At 41.1% G+C, this 23,641-nt stretch overlaps 1 long non-coding RNA gene across 1 annotated transcript in view; it reads right to left on the bottom strand.

The window, feature by feature from the left end:
* LOC116152996 (uncharacterized) overlaps positions 1 to 23,641 on the bottom strand; it is a 153,296-nt gene that overhangs the window by 128,049 nt on the left and 1,606 nt on the right. The window contains exon 2 of the long non-coding RNA XR_004136637.2: positions 12,982 to 13,155. This is a non-coding gene — a long non-coding RNA (uncharacterized LOC116152996). The remainder of the gene's footprint in view (positions 1 to 12,981; positions 13,156 to 23,641) is intronic.

The following is a 23,641-nucleotide window of genomic DNA, read 5'->3' as shown; positions in this document are numbered from 1 at the left end:
TTGATTTGCATCTACCCTCATCTTCAGTCTTCATTTGACTGGGAACAGCTGGCCTTTGAAAATTGGCCATGCAGTAATGCACTACACCAGAACCCCAGTTGTATGCCTTGTCTTAGGCTCTTTGAACCTTGACCTCCTTGTCTTCCAGCTCTTTGAATCCTCATCAAAATTTATTCTTCTCCAAAGACATGTATTATATTTTGCTTCAAATAGGCACATATCTTTCCATTCTACTAGGTTGTAAGTTTCCTTAAGAGAAAGTTACTTTGTCATATTCAGGTTCTTCCACCATGACTAAAATCTGCCTCTGGTATTTTTGAATGGGAAAAATGTAACAGTTTAAAAAGTATTTATTTCCTTTTCTTGAAAATAATTTTGTTTTGTTGTCATTGGGATCTCTCATCCTTGGAAAAACTCCTCCACATGAAAACAAAAATCTCAAGAAAGATATAACCAAATTAAATAGTGCATTAAATTAAACAATGCCTATAATACATAAGTAACACCCGCAGAGGATATTTTCTCCTTTCTAGAAACTGTCCCCTTCGTGGGTCAGCTGTTACTGAATCATTACATTATTCTGTATTCCAGTGGATGCAAATAAGTATATATTTATGAGGGACTTATCTTTTGGTTTACCAATAAATTGATTTTTTTAATATATTTAAGGAATGTTTACTTAAAACCCCAGACTGAAGTAGTTTCTAAACATAATTCATGTTTTATTTCTCCACTGAAAAGATTCACCTCTGTTGAGCACAGGCTTTCTGAAACAGAACCTTAATAGCATACTTAGCAAAGGAACAGTTGCCAGCTGACTAGCTATTGATTTAATGTTCCATCATTTCCATGGTTCAATCATGCCTACCATAGTGAATCAGATGGAACATCCTCAATGAACCAATAAATGAGCAATTTCTCCACAAAAAGGATATGTTTCCTGTGTGGCAACGACGTACACAACTTATCACAAACAATGTGAGGCTCCAGTGCAGCATTGATTTACCTTGGATCATCTAGCCTTCTGTTTTCAGTAATGGTTTATTCTTCTAATTGGCACTCGCCACACACCAGCTTTTTGTTTAAGTGTTTGGGTATGTGATCTATCTCTGCTTGAGGTCAGGGACCATTTCTTAGACACTTCATCATTTTCTGTGTCACATATTGTGTGGCCAATAAATATCTGTCAAATGAGAATCATGTGAACAAAAAATAGGGCCAGAGTTTGCTATACGCCTGTGATTCTCAACGCTGGATTTCCATCAGAGTCACCTGGGAATCTTTTTCAAAAATACCCAGGCCTCATGCCAGAGCTGCAGATTTCTTTGGTCTAAGGTAAGGTCTAAGCATCCTACCTAAACTCTATGTTTTAAAAGCTTCTCAGGTAATTCTAATGGACAGCTAGGGCTGAGAAGCCAGCTGTAAGCCGTTATGAAGACCAGCAGGCAAATCAGCAAGTGGTCTGATAAGTACAACTATTTTGCTTTCTCTCCAAGCAGTGCTTCTCAAAGCATGGCCTCTGCACCGGGAGCATCAGCATCATCCAGCAGATTGTTAGAAATGCAGATTCTCAGTCCCTCCCTAGACCTAGAGAATCAGAAACTTTATGAGCAAGGTCTAGCCCCCCAGGTGAATCAGAGACCTGTTTGGGGACCACCACAATATAGAAATACGTTGAAGTGAAAATGACCATGCTGTGAATGTCTTAGAAAAATTGATTTCAAGTATATTCAACTCAAAACCTATTCCCAGTTCTGCTTTATGAAACAACGCTCTGGTCCATAGTTTTTCTTAGTATTATCCTTCTGGCACTTAAAAGGAAGTAAATTTCAGCATATATGACGAACATGCTGTAAGACCGGACAGTGGAAACGACTACAGTTGACATTCCCTACGCAGAAAGGCTTGGCCGGAGGAGGGAAGCAACCCCATCTCGATCAACTCCTGCCCCATGGCTCTGCTTTGTGGTGGCCCTCAATGCTTGGGCAAGAGATCTGTTACTCAACTTCAGTTTCTACTCATTGTAAAATCAAAGACAGCAGGAAATTGAAACCATGGGCCCAACTTTCCAACCAGGCTTGCAGAGCAATTTAAGAAGCCAGGGTCAGAAGTAGGTGTTCCTTTGCTCCAAGACATGGGGCTGTGAATGTAGAACGAGAACCCCCTCAACCTGTCCTCCAAGATGTGCTTCCCCATGTGCTCCACAGTGGATCTGACTCAGCTCCAGAGGGTGAGGAGCCAGAGGGGTAGCGGCAGTTGGCGGTAGCAAGGGGAAGTGACAAAGGGAAACTAGGGGGCGAGTGGCAACAGCAGAAGTGGTGCCCAGCAGCACATGCTGTGGTGGGGAGTGATGCCTTGGCTGTCACACCCCACCGTGACAGGCGCCTTCTCTGCCACACCTTTATCTGGGATCCATCAAAGGGACAGGCAGTTGTGGGTTGCTGGTTTAAAAGTGATTAAAGGCCTAACACAAAATAAGGTTGGTAATGCAGACCCGGGAGTAGATTTCTACAAGTGCAGTCCCTGCACTGCCAATGCTGAAGTCACCAGGGGCACTTGCTAAAGCTGCAGCTTCCTGGACCCCACCCCGAGCCTACTGAATCAGCATTTCTGAGGGTGGAAGGCCCAGAAATCTGCATAGTAAACAAATCCCTCAGGTGACTCTGACACAGGTGGCCCTCAAGATCTGACTTTCACAGAGCTGCCTGAAGATAATTTTGTTGATTTGAAATTAGAAGTTACTTAAGGTTCAACATTGACTCTTTAAGGAACTGCAGGAGATACAAAAATACACCTTAAGATACAGTCTCTTACACATACAAATGGCCAATGGGCACATGAAAAACTGCTCAATATCTCTAATTATCAGAGAAATGCAAATCAAAACTACAATGAGGTAGCACCTCACACCAGTCAGAATGGCCATCATTCAAAAGTCCACATACGATAAATGCTGGAGAGGCTGTGGAGAAAAGGGAACCCTCCTACACTGCTGGTGTGAATGTAGTTTGGTGCAGCCACTGTGGAAAACAGTATGGAGATTCCTCAAAAGACTAAAAATAGACATACCATATGACCCAGGAATCCCGCTCCTGGGTATATATCCAGAAGGAACCCTACTTCAAAATGACACCTGCACCCCAATGTTCATAGCAGCACTATTTACAATAGCCAAGACATGGAAACAGCCTAAATGTCCATCGACAGATGACTGGATAAAGAAGCTGTGGTATATTTATACAATGGAATACTATTCAGCCATAAGAAATTATAAAACAGTGCCATTTGCAGCAACATGGATGGACCTGGAGAATGTCATTCTAAGGGAAGTAAGCCAGAAAGGGAAAGAAAAATACTATATATTATTTATATGTTGAATCTAAAAAAAAAAGACAAATGAACTTATTTACAAAACAGAAACAAATTCACAGACATAGAAAACAAACTTATGGTTACAGGTTGTGGGGGAAGGGGGTGGGAAGGGATAAATTGGGAGTTCGAGATTTGCAGATACTAATATATATATATATATAAAATAGATAAACAACAAGTTTATACTGTATAGCACAGGGAACCATATTTAATATCTTGTAGTAACTTATGGTGAAAAAGAATATGAAAACAAATACATGTATGTTCATGTATGACTGAAGCATTATACCGTACACCAAAAATTGACAGAACATTGTAAACTGACTATACTTAAATAAAATTTTATATATATATATATATATATACAAAAAAAAAAGACATAGTCTCTTACAAAGTGAAATTAACCATAAGAGTAGCAGTGGTAATAGTGGTAATAGTAGTAGCAGTAGCAGCGGCCATAGCAGTGATAAATACACATTTAACTGCAACAGGGTAGAATAAGGTAGGAAAAGTGGCATGGAGGGTCTATGAGCATTCAAATTAGAAAGATTAAAACCCAGGGTTCAGGAAAGGCATTGGGAAGGAGGTAGCATTTCAGATTTTTTTTTAATAACTTTTTTCCCCTAAAATAGGAATACATATTTAACAGTACTTTATGTTACTTATAGACATCTGAGCTCATTTGAAGGAGAATGGGGAGGATTTCAAAAGGAAGAGGAAAGAGCAGGATTCCAGGTGGAGGGAGCAGCACAAGCAGTGCTGTAGACTGATCAGTATTTCTGCCTTCTCTGGAATTTGCTCTTAAAATTCTCAAGGGCCTTTGGGTTAGTAAGCTGGGTTCCCTTTCAGGCTAGCTGATACTAATTTACATTTCTTGTGTGCATTGATCTTTTTGGTCATTTTTTTCTGGTTCCATAATGTGTATAAAATTGAGGTGGCAAATAATGATAATAATGCTGCTTTAAAAGAAAAGAGTATCGATGTCTGCAGTTCACTTTGAAATACATCCAAAAAATAAGGTAGAGTCGTAGAGGGATGGACAGATGGAAAGATACATGATAAACAAGCTTAATAAAATGGTAATGGTAGAAGTTAGGTAATGGGTATACGGGTAGTCCCTATAAAAATTCTTTCAACTTTGCTGTGTGTTTGAAATTTTTCGTAACAAAACTGGGGGCACAGGAATGTTCTGTTTCTACAGGTCATGTGACCTTGAGCAAGTTTCTACGTAACTATCTTGGTTTCAAGTTGCTCAGCCATCAAGGGGGTTGAACTAGTTAATTTCCAAGTTCCCTTCTGGTTCTCATTCCCTCCTCCTTTCTGATAGGGAACAGAAGGGTTACTCCCACAGAGATGCAGTCATCTAACCTACCATGACTTAGCTCAACTAATAAAGGTAGTTAATCTTCCTCCAGCATGGCAGGGATGACCTAACTCAGACCAGACAGATTTACACTGCCGTCTGTGGTTCTAGAGCAGGTGCCACGAGAGTCAGACCTTGAAATTTGTTTTGAAACCAACCACCTGTTACTGTGATTGTGTGGTTGTTTTCCTGGCTTATGGGATTTTACTTCAGCTGTTGTTCTCAGGCGAGAGTTTATTTCCTCTCAGAATCACTCCGTTCACTGGCCCTAAACTTAGCATTTGTGTGCAGGGATCTTCCGGAGACTGATTCAGCTCTGCAATGCTGAATATTCTGCCAAAAATCCTGAAGTCACTTACTGACCTGAGTAGATTTTTAAGCTGGGGCGGTGGGAGGGGGCAGGTGGGGATAAGAATCTCTTTTCAAATCTTTTGTTACAGATAATCATCTCTGAATTTTGCTTCAGGGAGAAGGAGCAAAAGGATCAGATTTATAGTAGCTCCTGACTCTTTTTCCTCCTGCTAACAGACAGCATTGTGCTGACTCAGCACTTCCCCGGCATTCATTGCTTTGCTGAAAATTCTTGCACCTATATAATTTTAGTGCAAGTTTAAAACTTGTTAGATGAAGATTCAATTTTTCGCTGACAGTTTAAAGGGAATGATACAATTTTGGAACTAGAATGGACCTCAGTGACTAGTTAAGTCCAACCCTTCATTTTAGAACTAAGGCACATGAAGCTCAGTGACATTATTATAAAGAGATTTGCTGGGACTGAGGTAGAAATCTATTTATATTACAGTGTATACGTACTCTATAAAGGGAAACTAACAACAACAACAAAAGCTTAAAAAGCTGTGCTTATAAATATTAGGTTATTTTCTTTAAAACAAAACAAAACAAAAAAAGGTCATGGTGTTCTAGTTTTATCACTGCCTAACAGACCCCACAAAACTGAGTGACTTCAAAGAAGGATGTATTATCTGTTATGGTTTCACGAGAGAGAACAACACTTGGCTCCTCTAGGCAGTTCCCACTTGGGGTGTTTGGTGCTGCTGCCATCAGATGGTGGCTGGGGCTGGACATCTAAGAACGCTCCTTTACTCACATGTCTGGTAGCCAGGCTGGGATGGCTGGGGAAGCTGAGGGCTGGTTTCTTTCTCTCCATGAGGATAGGCTGGGCTTCTCACAACCTGGTGGTTCTAGGGAGTCAGATCTCTTACATGGCAGCTGGCTTCCCCCAGAACAATATTTCAGGTAGACACCATGAGGTTTCTTATGACCCAACTTCTGCTACATTTTATTGGCTACCCAGGACCAGCCTAGATACATGGGAGGTGGATTATAAAATGGCATGAATGCTAGGAGGCAGGGCTCATTGGGGACCATCTTTGGAGACTATCTACCACAAATTATATCACCACTACTCTTTAGAGATAAATGTTTTAATATTTTGCAAACAAAGAGTGAGAAGTCATTCTAAAACCTATGGCTTATGCTAGGGTAACACTAGGGACCACATGGGATGGGTAGAAGAACATAGAGTTTGGAGTTAGAAAAGCCTGAATTCAACTCCAAGCACTATCATTTACTAATTGACACCTCAAGCAAGTAACTTAAAGTCTGAGTTTCAATGTGTATATAATTAGAATAACATTTACTTCCAAGTAGTACCTGTAAAAACCAGATAAATAATGGATGTTGTGCTCTTTACACATAATAGTTGCTCAATATATTAGTTTCTCATACCCTCGGCCATCTCTGGAATCCAGAAATCTAGCTAGGTAATCATTTGAATACATGTTTATCTGATTGACCAAGTTCTATGCCACGCAAGGTAGTGATTCAAATGTTAGTAAGACATGTTCCCTTTCTTCAAGGAGCTCATGCTGTGATGAGGGAGAAGGAAGTATGAACACACATGCAACCTAGGGAGGGGGGTACTATAATGAAGGCAGACTATATGCTAGTTTGGGAGCACAAAGGAGGGGCCAGTCCGCTCCAAATAGGAGTCCTCAGCGAAGGCTTCACAGACAAGAGAATACTGAGCAGTATAAAAATCAAGTAAGAATTTACCATACTCAGGAGGTAGGAAGGGAAAAATCAGTAGAGCAGAAGCAGCATGTGCACAGAAGCACAAAACATCATTAAGAGTGAAAGCAGTTTGTAACACTGAAGCAAGGAACAGTGGGAAATGAAGTCAGTTGGAAGCATAGATAAGGGGGCCCCTTTGGGAGCCATCGGGATGGCCCAAGCAAGAGATGATGAAGGCCTGAGGTACAGCTGCAGTGAAGACGAAGAGGAGGAGAGGGATTAGAGAGATCTAAGTGCAAAATGAAAGGACTGGTTGCCTATCCAAAGGGAGGAAGAAAGGAATCTAGAGACAAGGCCTAGATTTCTGGCTAGGATGATGCAGTGGATGGTATAGTCATTAGCTCATAGAATGTATCCAGGAGGAAGAATGGGTGGGGTGGTAACGAAGTGGTTTCGGACACTCCGAGTTTTATATGTCTGCAGGACATTCAGACAGAATTGTTCCACATGCAGTTGAATTTAGGAGTCTGCACTTTGTGCAAGTTGGTTGGGCAGGAGAGATATGGGAGTTACCAGACAATTTGAGGAAGTCTTCTTAAAAGTTAATCTTTTCTAGGCTAGCAGGTAAATAAACGATGTCTGAGGTTGAAAAGATTGTTTAAACGGCCATAGCTTTTGGCTTGAAATACTTTTCTTCTTTTTCAAAAATGTGCTTCTTAATTTGAAGATATAAGCAAAGGAAAGGAAACACAGCAGTTGGTAGTGGACTGCAGGAGTACACCAAATAGGTCAAATATCTTCCAACAATTTCCACAGCACGAAAAGAATTTTTTTTAATTCTTTATCACAAATTAATAAAATCCACCAAATCTTAATTGATGTCCATTTAGCTAATTCCATAATAATCACAACTAAATTATATACCAAAAACAGCCCATTATCATTGGATTTGACTCTCCCTAGCTTATAAGGGTAGCAAATAGAGTTAGAACCTAATAGAAGTGAAAGAATTATTAAGACTTTGGTTTAACTATTTTCACTGAAGACTAATCATTTATACTTACTCAAGACCCTCTAACAGCACTATATTAGAAATGAGGGGCTATGAATTCTAATTCCCATTCCTTTATCCTGTAGTATAATTGGTTACCAAACTTTTAGGGGCTTCAGATTCTCCTAGGAAGTTTTTTTCTTTTTTATATCAAACTTTAGAGCCTCAGCCCCAGTGATTCTCATTCAGTAGGTCTGGGGTAGACCCCAGGTATCTGCAATTTTAACAAGTACCCCAGATGAATCTGATAAAACTGTATGACCATAGGCAAACCAAATCATTTCTTAGCACTCAGTTTCCTCATCTATAAAATGGCAATGACACCTGCCTTGTCTATGTCTCAGGGTCTTTTTTGGAGTCCAGAACTGCAATAATATATGTGAAAGGGCTTTGGACACTGCAGGTTCTGTACACAGGTAAGGTGTTCGTATTGTTTGGGGCAGTGCATCAGAATCGCCTGGAGGCCTTGTTAGGACACAGATTGCTGGACTTAACAACTTAGGTTAATTGTTAAGTTGCTGAATCAGGTTTTCAGATTCAGTATGTCTGGGGTGGGGCCTTAGAATCTGCCTTTCTATCAAGTTCCCAGGAGATGCTGATACTGCTGATCCAGGGACTGGGTTTGATCTGGAACTCAAAAGCATGGGTCTTGGGCCAATTAACTGAAAGTTGTTGAGTTGGTTCAGAAGGTTCCTGTTCTTACCTTAGAATTGTCTGGGCATAGGTTCTCACTGTTTTCAATCCCCAAACTTTACTCCTTAATAAATATTTACTGAGCACCTCTGATGTGCCAGGCATTGCTTTGGGCACTGAAAATACAACCCTTAACAAAACAGACCCAAAAATGAATTAATAAAATGATTCCAGATAACAGTAAGAGCCATAAAAATATAAAACAGGGTAATGGGATAGAGTGGCTGGGTTGAGTGTGGTCCTTCATATAGAGTGGTCAGGGAACCTCCTCTAAGGAAGTAACCTTTAAGCTGATACTACAATGAAATAAAGGTTAACCACATACTAAGAGGGGGCAAGAGCACTCCAGGCAGAGGGAACAGTGAGTGCCAAAGCCTAGAGGCCTGAACTAGTGCCTGATCAGTAGAGTGCTATGGGAGGAGGCTGGAGAAGTGGGCAGGCCAGAGAATGTAGGATTCTGCAGGCCTTGGTTGTGTGGATTATGAATCAGGTCGGTAGTATGGTATAGACCAGTGCTTCCCAAATTTTAATTTGCATGCACATCACTGAAGATCCCCTCAAATGCAGGCTCTGACTCAGAAGTCATAGAGTAGGGCATGAGAGTCTGCATTTCTACCAAGCTAGAAGCTACAGCTCCTGCTGCTGGGATCCAGACCACACTTTGAGTAGCAGGAGCACAGAAGAAAATGTTAGAAAGTAAATAGATTCTGTCATCCTTCATTTAGGGAAAAGTGGTATTTTCCCTGGAAGCATAGATGAAAGTTAAAGGGAATGGTGGAAGACGGAGGACTGAGGAAAGACCATGATGTTAGGGAATTCCATATGCTAAATTATTATTCAGGAGGATCTATATTGTGTTCCTTTTAGCATATAGATAAAAAGATTAAAAGATTGTCACCAAAATAAAGGATCTAAATAAGATAAGAATTCTCTTGGTAGTCTGTTTAGAAGCAGCTAGACTAGCTTTCCAGAATAAGTTTGCCCACAGTTAAGTGCTGCTGCTTCATCCCAGGCCCCCACCAGCCCTGCTTTCCCCACTTGTGAAAGCAGTGACGGTTTCCACTACCTCTTTACCATTCAGTGGCTCCCCATGACTCTTGCCCACAGTCAGAGCTCAGAGTTGTCTGCCACTGCCTCTCTCTCATATTCTCTCCAGTCCTGCTGACCAATGTTGCTAGCCCTTCTCGCCCCATCCCCTTGGAAAGGACCAAGGACTTGGCCAGGGAGAGAGAGGAAGCAGGGAGAAGAGGGTACTGAAGATGCCCGCTGCCTCTATAGTACTGCCCGCAGTGCAGCCTTGGAAACAGCCAGAATCTGCTTCCCCTCCTCATCACTGCTCCCCGCTCTGGGGGCAAGGGTGAGAACTGTGCAGTTTTATGTTATAAACCATATGGCTTTTTCTTTTAAGGAATAATCTTCCTAGAATGCATCCAGGAGTAAAGAACAGTCAAAAAAAATCTTTAAAATTGGATTCTTCTTTGCATAAACTTCTATACCACATGATAGATCCCTTGTTTTTTATCATAAGCATGTGTTTCCCCAAAATTTCCTGTTTTTCAGATGATTTGTGAATTGAAAATTTTGTCCATGGAAGGAAGCCACATTATTGAAGATGTAAACAATAGAATGACTACGGCTTTAATCCTGTGAATAAGGCTTTGTTTCCCATTGACTGAAAACTTCCTAAAGGAAGGAAAGCCAGGAACATTCAGGAAGGATTTGTATTTTATTTTACAACAGCTTTGTGAAAGGGGAAAATCATTTGGAAACCTTAGAATCCCTTTCCTGGTTGATGGGCATCAGAACACACAGCAGTGCTGGGCTCTGGTTGCAGACAGTGGCTTCCCGCCCACCAGACTTCCTGACCCCAGTGCCAGCTTTGTTTTGTTATTGTCACACTGACACCAACAGACGTTCATCCTGTGTCAGAGTTTCATATGTTCCCCAGACAGGCTAGGAACAGGTGCACCCACCATGGGTCTCAATTTCTTTACACAAATCAAAAATGTTTTCCTAACATAGTTATTGTATACTCCTAATTCATGAATTATCTGTTAATCAAGGAGATGTAATAATAACAATTGCAAAATTAGTCATCATCCATTGAACTTTTAAATTACTTTAAATCCCCTCCCCCAGGACTGTATTTTCATTTACTTCTTATACCAACAATTATGTTCTTTAAAAATACAGTGGAATCCTATGTATAAAAATAGACTTAAAGTTTCTTCTGTATATCACAGGGAACTATGTTCAATATCTTATAATAATCTTTAATGAAAAAGAATATGAAAACGAATATAAGTATGTTTATTCATGCCTGGGAAATTGTGCTGTACACCAGAAATCAACACATTGTAACTAACTATACTTCAATTTAAAAAAAAGAGTGGAATCAATTAACTGAATCATCCTTATGATTTGGGGGAGAGGGTCTGTGGATAAGAGAAGCTGGCCTTAAATCCCCAAATGCTGATGTGGCCACTCCTGCTTTGTGCAGATTCTGTGCTGGAGGCATAAATTACAGAGCCCAGTGCACGGGCTGTCAGGCCCCACTGCAGAAGCCAAAACGGCCTTTTGCACACCTGCTGCTTCCAAGATTTTGAGTGATATTATCCTCATTTATTAATCCCCCTGAATGAAGAATATCATAGGCCCCCCTGTTGGCCACCAGCTCTCAGGGCTTTGCCTCAGGTATGTGTCTGGGGGCATAGTTTAGATATTCGTCTTCCTGAGAATTATGTTTCAGGTAGCAAATCCTCATTATGGGTCTGCTCTATGAATGATTTCCCTGAGACAAAAGGCGCAGCTGAGGTTAGGCTTTGGTCTTTGTCAGCTATAATGAGAGAAGGCAACACCTCTTCTTCCACATGGTCCTCTCTTTACAGCATTACCTGTAGCAGCAGGAGCTGCCAGCCTCCCCTCTGTTAGGAACACACTGGGAAAAAGAGACTGGCTGAAAGATGGGATCCATTTCCAGCACCTTCCAAAGCTGCACCTGCTTTGTCTTGAGTCAGAGAAGGCCTCCAAGTTACTTTCAGTAGAAGGAGATGTAGAAAATTGTATCTATATTAGAGTTTTTTAGTCTTTTGTCCAAGCACAGATCCTTTTGAGAGTCTTGATAATTATGAATCATTTCCCCCAAAAGAGTGCACATACATACAGACACACAAAATGTTGCATACCATTTCAAGAGGGTTGTGGCCCCTTGGAGACGGGTAAACCTCAGATTAAGAACATGTGATTGATGCTGAGATACTTTTTAAATTTACAGAAGTCAGTTTCAGACCACATATCTCCAAAGTGTTAAGGGGATCAAAGTAAAAAGGAAGAGCCTAAAAAGACAGTACTTTTCTAAAATAGATGGTGGCAGTTGTCTTTTTCCTGCACAAACATTGTATAATAGAGCATGAAACACCAGGTCCACCCTTTGCAGCTTATGCGCTAAGGCCGCATGGTAATTAATGGTTATCTGGATGTCCATACATACTGCATATGTAAATAATAGGTACACTGATAATTGCTTGGTGTATATGAAGCCAAGCACTTTGCCAAGAGGACTTATTTATTCCTCACAACCACCACACAAGGTAAATAACACTAACCCATTCTACAGCTAAGGACATTGATGCTCAGAGAAGAAAGTAATTTTCCTGAAGCCACACAGCAATTAAGGAGCAGAGAAGGCTCTGACCGCAGAGCTGTTTGTCTCCAAAGGCCTTCCTCTAAATACAGCATTAGAATGCAGACCTATTCAATTTTATAATTAGCTTTTTTATTTCTCCCAGAGTTCTTGAGGCAGTTATCAGGCAGACAGGAAGGAGAAGGACTTGAAGGCTACTTGAAGCAAAAGTCACACCCCCCTCGCAATGACATCTGTAGAATGGGTGCCTAGGAGAGTCCTGAAGGCAGTAAACCAATTGGAAAATGGCATGAGGAGCTCCTCCTCAGGCTGCAATTGCCTAAGAAGCACAGAAGCTTCCCCTCACTAAGTCTGACTGGCACGTCTGTGGCCACCCTTGGCCTGGGTTATTAGAAGAAGCAGCTGTTTCTCCCCTCACTCTGATGGGTGCAGAGGGACTCTGCTGTGCTCTCGCCTGGTTCTCACCATGTGTAGAGAGCTCCACCCCACGTCCACACTGCCTCCATCCTCCTGCCCGCTCTACCTCTCTGCTCCCGGCTCCCGTCCTGGTCGCTGCCTGCCTGCCACTCTGCTGCCCTCTTGGATGGCCGCATGGCAATGAGGAACCTATGAAAACTAAGCAAATGCTCTACCTCCCCTGAACTGTGAATGTAGAAACAGTCAAGCATTTAGACATTTTTAACATTACACTTTCCTAAATGTAAGTGGTAGTATGGGACATAGCCCAGAGTCTAGTATAAACAAGTGAGGCAATTAAAGCCTTAAAGGTCTTTCTTAATGAAAGTAAGAGGATCAAGTAACATAAGTGAAAGAAACCCCACTCACCTAAGTCTCCTGCGATCAACCAGATGTGCTTGAGGCATTATTTATGTGAGGCAGTACATTGCAGTGGCTACCATGTGGCTCTGGAATCTGGTGCTTGGGTTCTGATGGTGATTCCACCACTTCCTGTTGGACTTGTACACATTACTTCACCTCTCTGTGCCTTGGTTTTCCCATCTGTAAAATGGGGATGATAATAGTACCTAGCTTAAAAAGCTGTTCTAGAGGTTAAATATATCACAGGTAAAATAGTGCCTAGCACATCATAAGCATTCAAAATGTGTTATGACTATTATGATTATCATTTGGCCATCCTCATAATCAATGAAGAGCAAACTATTTTGTCCACAGAGCCAAAAGGAGATTGTGAAGACCCAGAAAGTAAGCTATACCTCTCGCAGAGGTCTGAGGATGGGGAGGTAAGCAGGGAACTTGGTGAAAGTCCTCAAAAACAAGGGGAGTGGAGTCCCAGTGGTCTGGTTAGGTATTGCTGCATTACAAACCACCTCAAAATGTAGTGGTTTAAAACAGCAGCAGTTTATTATGTCTCATGTTTCTTTGGGTTGATCAGGCAATTCTAGTTCATAGAGTGTTGGCTAGGGTCCTGAGATGGCTGGAATGTCCAAAATGGCCTCATTCACATCCCAATTGAGAGCTTAGCTCAGGTTGTTGGTCAATGTCTTTGGTTTTCCTCCATGAGGCCTCTTGCCATGGCTTCTTGGGCTTCCTAACAGCCTGGTAGCTAGTTCCAAAAAGAATATTCCAAGACATGAAGGCAGAAGCTGCAGATTTCTTAAGACCCAGCTTTGGAGGTTGCTTAGCATCACTTCTACTGTATCCTATTGGTTAACACAGATTATTGGCCACTCTAGATTCATAGGGAGTAAAAATAAATTCTACTTCATAATAAAAGAATAGCAGGGTCACACTGCAAAGGAACATATGGGATGGGAGATACTGTTACTGTCATCTTCAGAAACATGATCTACCACAGCTCAGGGAATAGGAACTAGATTTTCTTAACAACGTTTGTATTGAGTGACTCAATTAGGCAGACCCATCTGTGCTTGGATCACAGAGTTACCCGCTAAAAAGAAGTAAATGGAATTAAGTGTTTTAATTTAGCATAACTTGTTTACAGGTGACTTAAATTTATTCTTCAGAATACGGAAATTAGTTCCTTTGGGTCTAAAGTCATATTCAGAAACATCAATGAAAACAGATAAAGGACATTAGGCTAGAGAAAATCATTATCAGTGAAGAGCGTTTCTAAAAGTAAAAACTTTTCCTTAAAGAAGAGGTAGGTGATAAAACCCCTCTTACGCCACTTACTCCCTGGATAGTGACAATGGTGAGATTATAGTGAAAAACAGAAGGGTATTATGTTAACATGAACAAAGCAGAAAACAACAAAAGGGCACGTGAATAATAAATAGGAAAAGTCAGACATCAAGAGGCCCATGAGAGTCCTATAATTGCCGTTACTGAGATTTTGGTTTTTTCCCCACCTCCTGGTTCATGTACAGTTCTTTTAAAAGTGCAATATACTCTACGTTTGCTTTGTATTTTACATTTCAATTTACTGGGGGGAAGGAGTTTAAGGCCTTTACAGAATTTCTGAATGTGGCTATATTCAAACATGGAATTACAAAATAAGATTGGAGATAATCTAGCCAAATGAATTATTATTTACCCTGATCTCCCGAGTCTCTCACAACTGTACGAAGTCTGGTCTCTGAGATAAGTTAGAGATGGATAACATGAAAAAGGCAAAAGCAGAATGATTTTGGTAGATTTTTCAATGCTGGGGAGAAGAGGAAGTAAGAAATGACACCAAGATTTGGAGCCTAGATGATAAATGAATGGGTATGTTTCCTAGGGTGATTAAGAAGGTAAGTAGAAGGTAAAGAGAACTGTGAACTGCAGAGAAAGATTACAAAAACAAGTTTGTGAGTGAAAGAATATTTTAAGGCAGTGGCAGCTAGGCAGCATTTTCATAACATACTGATATCCCTGGCTTACTTCTGTTTGGGAAAGGTCCCCCACCCATTCTCCTTTTATGAGACTATAACTTTTTATTATTCATTTTACTGTTTGTCATTTATTGAGTTGTTTCTACCCAGTGTGTTTACAACTCAAATAAAATACTGAAGACAATCAAATATACAGAAACAAGGCTGGGAAATGCAACCTACCCAGTGAAAATATCATTAGTATCTAGTGGCAGCTGCACACTGTAAAACAATTGGAATCGTCTCAGCTAGAAGGCAAATGAAAAACAAGGGAAATGAGTATCTAGATGCCTTCCATGGAAAACTTTTTTTTTAAATAGAAGGTGGTTTTAAATGGGCCGTCAGGGAAAGAGGATAAGTTGCCTAAGTGAGAAAGCAGACAATCCATCAAGAACAGAATGCAAAGAAGAGAAAAAGGTAAAGTTCTCATGGGAACAGGATACAAAATTGATGACAATGGGCCGTCACAGAGGATGAAGAGCAACATAACAATGTGTGCTACGTATTATTTGCATAAACTCCAAAGAATTTGGCACAATCTACATTTTCCACATCACAATCATAAACCAGGAAGTAAGAAAAAAAGGGTTTCAAGCAGCCGAAGTAGGGGTGGGAGTATTCAAGTTCATTCAAGGGAGTCCCCAGGTCCTCACTTTACAAATAATTCCAATAAATTTGGCTACTATCTCCTCTTCCAAACCCAATCATTTAAAATGAGATTCAGATTCAACATTACGAGTTCATACTTGCTGAGCACTAACTATGCACCAGGCACTGTTCTACCTAGATGGACTCATTTATCACTATAGTAACTTCAGAGATAAGGACTGGGATATCCTCACTTTACTGATGAGGAGATTGAAACACAAGGAAGTTTTAAAAATCACCCACAATCACAAAGCTAGTAGGTGGTAGAGCTAGGATATGAACCCAGGCTAGTCCAGATCCTACATCCTTAACAACTAGGCCAGCACCTCTCAAACTTGAGTGTGCATCAGGATCATCTAAAAGGCTTTTCAGACACGGAGTGCTGAGCTCCACCCTCAGAGTTGCTGACATTAGTAGGTCTGAGATGGGGCCAGAAACTTCACCTGCCTAACAAATTCCCAGGTATATGAGTTTATGAAGCTTCCATAACAAAGAACCACAAACTGGGTGGCTTAAACAACAAAATATTATTTTCTCTCAGTTCCTAGAAGCTTAAAGTCTGAGATGAAAGTGCAGGCAGGGTTGGCTTCTTTTGAGACCTCACTCTTTGGTTCGTGGAGAGCTGTCTTCTCCGTCTTCACATGGTCATCCTTCTGTGTGTGTGTCCCAACCTCTTCTTACAAGGACACCAGTCATATTCGATTAGGGCCCAGTCCACTGAGCTCATTTTAATTTAATTACCTCTTTAAACAACCTATCTCCACATACAGTCGCATTCTGAGGTACCTGGGGTTAGGACTTCAATACGTGAGCTGGGGGCTGGGGAGGAGGAAGCGGTAATTCAGCACCTAACACGAGGTGGTGCTGATGTTGATGCTGTGGGTCCAGAGACCACAATTTTAGAGCTACTGAACTAGTCAACACCAGGTGCTACGGACTGTCCTGAGTGGTTTTATATTTGTTTTCTCATTTCAATTATTATGTCATTTTTTAATCCTCATACGAGAAAAATACCATTATCCTCATTTTCTTGAGAAAATTGAGAATCTGGGATGTTAAATGACTTTCCTCAAATCACACAGCCGGTGTGGTGGACCCTATTGGCTGTACTATTACTGCTATGATCTGTTTCTACTGACAACACTCTGACACTAAATGCATGGGTTTTCCATACCAAGCAATTCTCCAATTCCCTGCAGACACCAATTGGGTATCTTGCATTTCAATTCAATTCGGACACTATCTCGAGTTAGCACAGACCCCACAAGTTAAGGGCTCAATCCCACAAGACTTCCCCCAACTTTAGCTGACAATTCTAAGTAGTAGGTTTTCAGGTTACCCACCCTTCTCTCTGATGCCTATAAATCACTGGTTCCTATGACCCCTTCCTCAGTTTCGATAATTTGCCACAAGGGCTCACAGAACTCAGGGAAGCATTTTACTTACTACTACTGTCTTTTTTTTTTTTTTTTAATGGAGGTACTTGCAGATTGAACCCAGGACCTCATGCATGTGCTCCACCACTAAGCTATAACTCCCTGCAACAACTATTAGTGTTTAATTACAAAGCATTTTTTAAAGGATACAATTGAACAGAGCCAGCTGAAGCAGTACACAGGACAAGATCCAGAAGGATCCTGAGCACAGGAGCTTCTGTCCCCACGGAGTTGGGCTACACCACCTTCCTGGCACAAATATGTGTTCACCAACCCTGAAGCTGTCCAGACCTCTTTATTTAGGGTTTTTATGGAGGTTCCATTACATAGGCATGATTGATCAAATCATTGGCCATTGGTGATTAACTCAATCCCCAGATCCTCCCTCATCCCCAAAAGTTAGGGGGTGAGTAGAAGCAAGACTGAAAGTTCCAACCCTCTAATCACCTGGTTGACTCCTCTGGCAACCAGTCCCCATCCTGGAACTACCCAGGAGCTTTTAGCAACCAATTATTTCATTAACATAAACTCGATGTGGTTCAAAGAGGATTGCTATGAATAATAAAAGACACTCATATCACCTCAGTCACTCAGTAAATTCCAAGGATGTTAGAAGTTCTGTGCCAGGAACCAGAGATTAAGATCAAACATATTTTTCTTATTATATCACAATATCACAGCTGTCTACTCAGCATGCATTCTCCTCTTCCTCCTTTCTACTAGAATCTGATTTTACTTAGTATCTACCTGTCTCCCATCCATCCATGTGCTTCCACAGAGGCAACACTCCCAACCCATCCCAGTAACTGGTTCAAGCATGTGATCTAACTTTGGCCAACAAGATGTGAAGGAAAGTCTCATGCAGGGATTTTCAAGAAAGGTTTCTGTGTCTAAGAGAGAGGAATAAAATCTGATGTTGTCATACCTGGATGTGATACCTGAATTAGCTGCAGCCATCTTGCCATTGGGCTGAGGATGAAGCCTGCAGGACTGAGTCCCTGATTACCTTGCTGAATGGCTGGATCAAGCCTGAAATCTCCCTTTTTCTAAACTCTGCGCTCTGTGAGCAATATGTTCCTTACTACTGGAAACAGTTTGAGACTTCCTTACAGCCAAAGGCATCCCATCTGATTCAGTTGGGAAACGGGTGCTAAGATTTGAATTACCTGTAGTTACAAGAGAAGTCATAGCAGAAAGAAGGACACCAAGGCTGGAGCCAGAATAAATTTGCAATCCAAGAACACAAAAAGCTTGGCAATTCACAAAAGGACAAATATTGTACGATTCCACTTATATGAAATACCTAGAGTAGTTAAAATCATGAAAACAGAGACTAGAATGATGGTTTCCAGGGGTTCGGGGAAGGGGAAATGGTGAGTTGTTTGATGAGTATAGTTTCAGTTTTACGTGATGAGAAAGTTCTACAGGTCTCCCATGCAACAATATGAACATAGTTAACACTACTGAACGGTATACTTTAAAAAGGTTAAAAGGGTAAATTTTACATTATGTGGTTTTTTAATCACAAATTTAAAAAAAAATAGCTTAGCAAATTAGAGTCACAGGCTCATACTTCAAAGGCCCTGAAGACATTACTCTGTTGTATAGAACACTGTCACTGTCCCTCTCACCTTAAATCCCATTGGCTGTTCCCCTGTTTCGAATGCTCTTTCCTCAGATACGTTCATGGTCACATCTCTCATTGCCTTCAAATCTTCAAACGTCACTTTCTCAATGATGCCTACCCTGACCCCCAAATTTAATACTGCAACTCACCCCATCCTCATCCCCCACCACGACTCTCCATTTCCCTTAACTTGCTCTACTTTTGCTTGCTTTCTCATTATCACTTTCTAACACGTTACACAACTTACTCATGTTTATTGTTTATTGTATGCCTCCCCTTCTAAAAGGTAATGTCTACAAGAGCCGGGATCTTTATCTTACTTTGCTCCCTGATGTTTCCCAAATGCCTACCTAATGCCTGGCACACAGTTGACACTCAATCAATATCTATTGAAAGAATGAATGAGCATTAGTCATCAGCTAAAGATCTTCTATGCATTGACATTATAAAATATGACAAATGACTTCTTTGCTAAGATGGCAGATCCAGTTTTGCTCCTGCCCCTAATCCTAATAATCAAGAGAATGGGAGAACAGAAGGGGAGACAATACTCCCAAAATGCAGGAAGCTGGAGAGCAAACAGATCAGTGGTAGCCACCTTTGAGGATATGAAAAGCTGAATCCTACGGTAGCAGTCAAGAAAGCTGAGAACCTAATTTACACCACCAAAACCTCAAAAGACTCAGGACGAGTAGCACCACATACCTCTGGAAATGGAGGTGGGGATTAGAAGTTATAATAAGGAAAATTTGGGGAAGGTGACATGAGAAGTCCGATCCCTACATCCCTCCCTACTCCACTCTTTGGCAAGAGTCCTCTCCCACCCTGACATGATGTATATTCTCTGGAGAGGGTGAAAAGGTGGGTCCTTGGATTTTAAGAACTAGGTAATGTACCAACTAGGGGTATTCAGTGACCAAATGCATGTTGAATGTTGAATAATCCCAGAGCACTGGCAGACCTTCACTCTTCAGGCAGACGATCAGAAGAGTTTTATCCTGAACAATGTGACCAGCCAGGTGGAATATCTAAAGATACTGACACCAAATGGCCTAACCAGAGCATCACACAGTAAAACTTGAAATTGACAACCCCCATGCAAATGCTCAGAGCTTCTAATTAGCTTTTTTAGTCCCTACTTTCAACATGAGCTGACAATTAAGGATTCAACCAATCAATCAATGTATGTTAAAATGTCACAATATACAGAAAATAAAAATAAATAAGGATTTACCAGATATCTGAAGTGGAAGATAGAGACCAAAAAAGGAAAAAGCAACTTGTAAGAAATAGGCTACGCAGAGTGAATACATTAAAAATTACCCCCTCAAATCATCTTTATTAATATACTCAGAAAGATAAGACACTGTATTCACATAAAAAGACTAGAATGCTATTCTTTTAAAGAACAGTTAAGAGAACAAAAAGGTGCTTTGGGAAATGATAAACATGATGGCAGAAATGAGAAACTTTCAATTGAATGATTAGAAGATGAAAGTTGAAGAAATCTCCCAAAAGCAGTTCAAACAGGCAAGGGGCTAGAAAATGGAGACAAATGATAAGAAAATAAGACGACCAGCTCAGAAAAGGCCAATATTTGAATAATAAGAATTCAAGAAAGACAGCAGAGAGGAAATGAAAGGAAGAGAATCATCAAAGACATTTTTCAAGAAGATGCCCCAGAACTAAGTAACATGAGTTGTCAGATTGAAAAGCCGGCTAAGTGTCCTGCACAATGTTGAATTTAGACCCACAGGAGGGTACACATTGTGAAATTCCAGAGAATTAGAAATAAAGAAAACAACCAGTGCTAACTTAGCAGATAATCTATAACCTTCTTTTTTCCAGGGGAAAATGAATCATACACAAAGGATCAGGAATCACAATAGTGCTTCAAACCTCTTAACAGCAACACCTAGAATGGGCCCAGAGGGGCCTACCCATACTCATTTTCCTGGTATCTAAATGTACAGTTTGGAATGTACATATTTGGTAGTTGACAGAACCACACATTGGCTCCTGTCAAGACAGGAATACACAAGACAAGCAAGGCCAAGGTCAAGCCCTGACTGATTCCATCAGTAAAGGTATAACAAATCACTCAATTTATTTATTTATTTATTTGTTTGTTTGTTTAACAGAGGTATTGAGGATTGAAACCAGGACCTTGTGCATGCTAAGTATGAGCTCTATCTCTGAGCTATCACCTTCACCCCAAACAAACTACTTTTAGATTTAGACAGTTTGTTACTTATTTAGACAGTAAAAAGAAAAATAGCCAAAAATGTTAGTCCCCCACCCTCTGCCCTCATCCTTGTCCTAGACACCAAAAAGGACAACACTGAAACAAAAGGGACCAGAGGATTGCAATGTGAGTTATGGGACACCCCGTTGCTGAGGGGGCTCTAGACTCCAGCTATGCAGTTTCACATCGTGTGGCTCTGTTGGTGAAAGGGGGGTGGCAGAAAAGTCCCTTACTTTATCAGACAGCCTCCCAGGAGAGATACAGAATCCAGTGGGAGATGGCCTTTCATCCCCTTTCTGACACAGGAGGATCACAAGGTGTTTTTCCAAAACTCAGATTAGCTGCACATCAAACCAGCCCTTCCACATGTGGCTTATTTGGATACCTGCAAGGTGGTCAGAAGACATGGCAGAGTTGTTCCCTTACAGCTACTTGGTCTATTGGATAAGGTTATCATATTGCAAGAAAGGTAACAAGAAAACTCCAATTTACTTCCCCAGTCCCCAACTAGGATGGTAAATCATAAACAGTATCACATCCCCAGGGAAGATGGCAGAGATTAGTGCAACCCTTGAAGACCTGATAGCTGAAAGTCCCCATCATAATCTGATTTTCACCAGTCTGGTTCCTGTAAAAACCAGACTGATCCAGGAGGTTGACAGTTGACTACCACAAATTCAACCAAGTTAGAGCCTCAATGGCAGCTGTATCTTCACTAGAGCAGACTGACAAGACTTCAGGCACATGGTATGTGGCCACTGATCTGGAAAGTTCTTCTTTTCCATCACTATCAGGAGAAAAGGCCAGAAGAAGAGTATTCCCCCAGGGCTAAATAATGATAATCTATTAAGGTAAGGGGATCAAAGTAAGGATGAGGCACAGGGAGAGGCTTCACGGGTGGGCAATGGAAAGATGCAAGGATTCCCTACCCTAGCAAAGGGACAATAGATGGGATTTTTATTCAGATTTCTGACCATCGGTTCACATATTAGGACTATATCTAATTGAGGGAATAAAAGCTTAAAAAATGCCAAGATAGAACAGTTTCATAGACCCCCTTCTATGCTGGAATCTCACGAGTATGATAGAATGTTTCATTGATCACGAAGATTCCGTGCTGCTCCCTGAAGAATGAGGAAATTATCCTGATCGGTTGAACTCAGGAATGGCCATATGAGTTGTCTGGCCAATTAAACAGGAGTAGAATGTGAAATGTGTTACCTCTAGACAGCCACTTTAAGAGCCAGGTTCTCTTTTTGCTGCCTGTAATCATGGAAACATGTGTCAAGATGGAGCATCTATCAGCCTATGTCCTTAAGTGACTACATGAGCACAGCCCTTTGTTAACCTACAACAGACATGAGCAAGAAATAGATTTTAAGTTGCTGAGATTTGGGGGTTAGTTTGCTATCACAGCATATCTAAGCACTCCTGATCAGACAAGAGGAGGCACTCCCTTGGAATCGGCTTATCTGCCCAAAGTCCAAAGCTTCTTGGCCTTTGCAGTGGACGTTGCAGTTGACTTTCCGGGATCCATTTCCCTGTCCCATAGCTTCTGACAGGGGTTTCCACATGATTCAAGTAAAGCTAACTCTATCCCAAGCTCGGAGGGGATGTTACCTAGGCTAAACCAATCAGAACATTTCATTTCCCTGGCCAGAAGGATTGGGTCAGTAGTGAACACATGCCCTTACCTGGCCCAATCAAAGTGAATCTTAGGGCTCTTGCTGGGAATGCACATACTTAACAATATTACAACAATTTTCACATTTCTTTATCATTAGTTACATGCTATCTTACTAAGTGGACTACGTATTACTGAGAACCAAAATCCTAATTTATCCCTTTATTGCCAGAACCTGGCATAATGGTTGGCACAGAGGAGATGCTTATAAATAATCATTGATAAATTAAAAGGGGAATAAAATTTACTCCTTTTCTTCAAATTTCAGGGCAACCTATCTGTCTGCATACCCACATTCAACTCTTTGCATCTCTGTCCTTTCCTCCAACCTGCCTCCATCCTGATGTAAGGATAAGTAAATCTGCCCAGTGTTGATCTTTCAAAAAAATTACAGGTAAAAAATTTCCTTCTCATTTGCTTTGTATGTGTATAGCATTTGTATGGCTACTTGGGGCAGATCTATTCTGGGCTCCCTTCTGCTGAGCAGGGTCAGCACCAAAACCCCTATACTGACTGAAGCAACTAACTGCCATTTTGTGATTGCACTATATCAGCCTTGTGCTACTGGAGAAGTCTCAGTTCCAAGACCAATTCATGAGTCTTTACTAAATGGGTCCTTTACTAAATGGGTACAATGCCCAGAAATAATACCAAATAACCTCCAGGACTACTTCAACCTCTCCCACTCTCCTCAAGTCACCAATCTCCCTTTTCTCCCTCCCCTCTAACCCCCAACCCTATCATTCATAATTTGGCCTCCTCTTCTCTAGAAAACAGAAGTCACCAAATGGGAGTTCTCTCATCTTCCTAAAACTGAACATCCACAACTATCCTAGCCTCCTTGCCTCCAGTTGTGAAAGAGGAACTGTTCCTCCTCCCCTTGTCCCACCTCCTGTGTTTTGAATTCTCTCTCTCCCTTAATTAAAACAAAAAACAAAAAACAAAAAACAAAACCTCACATCTCTCAATCCTTCTGTCTTGTAGTCTTCCTTTTCACAAACCCTGCCTATT

This window comes from Camelus dromedarius, chromosome 4 (genome assembly GCF_036321535.1).
Source record: "Camelus dromedarius isolate mCamDro1 chromosome 4, mCamDro1.pat, whole genome shotgun sequence".
In the NCBI taxonomy this organism is placed as follows: domain Eukaryota; kingdom Metazoa; phylum Chordata; class Mammalia; order Artiodactyla; family Camelidae; genus Camelus; species Camelus dromedarius.
This window is presented reverse-complemented; position numbering and strand designations above follow the sequence as displayed.